This window comes from Octopus bimaculoides, chromosome 20 (assembly GCF_001194135.2).
Source record: "Octopus bimaculoides isolate UCB-OBI-ISO-001 chromosome 20, ASM119413v2, whole genome shotgun sequence".
In the NCBI taxonomy this organism is placed as follows: domain Eukaryota; kingdom Metazoa; phylum Mollusca; class Cephalopoda; order Octopoda; family Octopodidae; genus Octopus; species Octopus bimaculoides.
In genome coordinates, this window is record NC_069000.1 from 47,055,115 (window position 1) to 47,058,687 (window position 3,573).

Here is a 3,573-nt window from a genome sequence, read left to right on the forward strand (position 1 = left end):
ACATCTATCATCATCATCGTTTAACGTCCGCTTTCCATGCTAGCATGGGTTGGACGATTTGACTGAGGACTGGTGAAACCGGATGGCAACACCAGGCTCCAGTCTGATTTGGCAGAGTTTCTACAGCTGGATGCCCTTCCTAACGCCAACCACTCAGAGAGTGTAGTGGGTGCTTTTACGTGTCACCCGCACGAAAACGGCCACGCTCGAAATGGTGTCTTTTATGTGCCACCCGCACAAGCCAGTCCAGGGGCACTGGCAACGATCTCGCTCGAAAATCCTACAGGAGCCAGTCAGGCGGTACTGGCAACGGCCACGCTCAAAATGGTGCATCTCATGTGCCACCCGCACAAGAACCAGTCCAGGGGCACTGGCAACGATCTTACTTGGCTTGCCGGGTCTTCTCACGCACAGCCCATTTCCAAAGGTCTCGGTCCGTAGTCATCGCCTCGGTGAGGCCCAATGTACGAAGGTCTTGCCTCACCACCTCAGCCCAGGTCTTCCTGGGCCTACCTCTTCCACGGGTTAATCATTCTGATTGAATCTTCCATATGTTAACATGTACCTCTTTGCAATAATGTAAACTCTCAACCAAGATATCCTTGGTCAGAAGAGTAGCCAACAGTATGCACCTTGCCTGGATATTGACCACTTCTGAGGTTCCGCTCGCTATGAAATGTGTGTGGCCTGGACATTATCTAATCTTGCATTCCAGCCAACCCTGGTCACTTACCGTGAAATATGAAAAGAACTTTTTTGAGTTTATCGTACTTTTTTACTATTTTACTTGTTTCAGTCATTTGACTGTGGCCATGCTGGAGCACTGCCTTTAGTCGAGCAAATCGACCCCAGGACTTATTCTTTGTAAGCCTAGTACTTATTCTATCATTCACTTTTGCCGAACCGTTATGTTACCGAGACGTAAACACACCAGCATCGGTTGTCAAGCAATATTGGGGGAACAAACACAGACACACAAACATATACACACACACACAATATATATATATATATACTACGGGTTTCTTTCAGTTTTCCGTCTACCAAATCCACTCACAAGGCTTTGGTCGGCCTGAGGCTATAGTAGAAGACACTTGCCCAAGGTGCCACGCAGTGGGACTGAACCCGGAACCATGTGGTTGGGAAGCAAGCTACTTATCACACAACCACTCCTAAGCCTATACTCCGATACAAAAAAGAAAAAATTCACCATCTTCCGTCTCAATAAACCACTATCGTCCCTGGAAGTTGCTTTTATATTTACTAGACTGCTTGAAGCCAACTTTCTTCCAACACTTCGATCTCTGGATCTTATATATAATAATAATAATAATAATAATAATAAGACAACAAAAGAATGAATGAGAACTCGATATTATGTAAATAGAGGAATTTATCTATAAATATATAATAAAGGACAACCACTTAGTTGTTATAATAATACTCAGAGTTTTAGATGCCCGGGATAAAGGACACCCTAATCAGTTATTAAAACAAAAAGCTATGGAGAAAGAAAAAAAAAAACGTTGAATAAAGGGAAGTTACTCTAATAGGCATGGGAAAAAGTAAGTAAAAGATATAAAAATCCAACCACGTATGTATATATATATATATATATATATATATATATATATATATATATATATATATATATACAAGAGTTACGGAATGGAGTATGGGAAATGTGGGATACATATGTTTCAGAGCGAGTGAAGCCACAAGTGAGGTATATACCTCCAGCCACTCTTCAGACCAAAGATATCTTGATTAGATTAAAGATTACATTGTCGCAAGGAGGTATATGTTGACGCAAAGATTCAATATATCTATATAAATATATATGTGTGTGTATACATAATTATATATGTAAATAAAAGTTACATAGACGTATAAAGAATTTCTTATATGTATGTATATAGAATTTGTAAAAATAATTAAGTATATTTATATTTATATATACATAAGTACGTGTATACATAGATTAAAACAGAAAGACAGCCTACCTTTTTTCCGACAACAATTAAACAACGACATGGCAGTAATATTGTGACAGTCCACTTGTGACAATCGAGTTAAAATGTTAGCTTTGTGAATAAACTGTTCTATGTTCACACACACATATACATGCACGTTTAAATACACACTGATATGGGTGTGTGTGTGTGTGTATGCTGTTGTGTGTGAATATATATGTATATGTATAAATGTTTATATTGTATATCTGTGTGTGTGTATTATAGAGAGAGATACAGAGAGAGTGTGTGTAAAACAAATATATATACTGCGTACATACATGTGTATGCATGTATATGTGTATATATATATAAAAGTAGTCAAAGTGTGTGTGTGTGTGTGTGCGTGCGTGAATGTGTTTTGTCAATTCTGTCACAACCGGATATGTGCACAAAACGATTGTTTGTTGTTGTTGTTGTTGTTGTTGGAGGTGGTGGTGGTGTATTTGGAGGGGGCAGTGGTTGTAGTGAGAGAGGTAGTGTTAGTGATGATAGTGGTGGTGCTGGTGGTGATGGTGGTTGTGTTGCTGCCTCACACTCAAATATTCTCAACCATATCCCTATAAAGGGGTCACTCAGTCAACTTTCACAAAGTTCCCCCTATCAACACATTTCGAATAATAAACTACTCCAATGGCTTCCTCTCCATTCGACCACTAACCTTTATCTTCACTGCTCCGTCATCCTAACAATTCTGCCAGTTCACCATTTTACATACAATAATAATATTGCTTACATTATTTACATTATTTACATTTGACGGATATTTGTCCCCATCTTGTTTGTTGTTGTCGTTTCAGCTGATATACCCTCCAGCCTTCACATGGTGTCTGGGGGAAATTTCGAACCTGGGTTCTCATTCCTAAGGTATTTTTTGATGTTATTATTATTATTATCGGAACCTTAGGGTTAGTAGCCCACGCTCTTAGCCACTACGCCATATGCCCGTGATCTTAAATATAGAACTATAATAATATCGGTTTCAAATTTTGGCACAATTTCAGAGGAGGGTTAAGTCAATAACATTGACCCCAGTACACACCTGGTACCTATATTATTGACTCCAAAAGGGATGAAAGGCAAAGTCAACCTCAATGGAATTTGAACTCAAAATGAAAAAAGCAGACGAAATACCTATTTCTTTACTGCCCACAAGGGGCTACACACAGAGGGGACAAACAAGGACAGACAAACGGTTTAAGTCGATTATATCGACCCCAGTGCGTAACTGGTACTTAATTTATCGACCCCGAAAGGATGAAAGGCAAAGTCGACCTCGGCGGAATTTAAACTCAGAACGCAGTTAAGTGAACTCAGAAATACCGTTAAGTGTTTTACCTGGCATGCTAACAATTCTGTCAGCTTGCTGCCTCAATAATAATAATAATAATAATAATAATAATAATAATAATAATAATAATAAAATTCAAGAATTAGACGAACTAGAAACACCTGCAGAAAAAGCTAAGCGCTTGAAAACCCGTGCTAAAATTGCTGCCTTAGATATTATGACTGAAAAATGGCATGGAAAACCTCTCAATGGCAAATACCCAAAGAGAGC

At 38.9% G+C, this 3,573-nt stretch overlaps 1 long non-coding RNA gene across 2 annotated transcripts in view; it reads right to left on the minus strand.

Annotated features, from left to right (window-relative positions):
- The window catches only part of LOC106871281 (uncharacterized), a 10,042-nt gene extending 7,713 nt beyond the window's left edge, over nt 1-2,329 (minus strand). Inside the window, exon 1 of one of the 2 annotated variants that reach the window (XR_001409647.2) lies at nt 2,004-2,329. This is a non-coding gene — a long non-coding RNA (uncharacterized LOC106871281). The remainder of the gene's footprint in view (nt 1-2,003) is intronic. The other variant, XR_001409646.2, reaches the window with a different exon arrangement.
- Nucleotides 2,330-3,573: the final 1,244 nt, after the last annotated feature.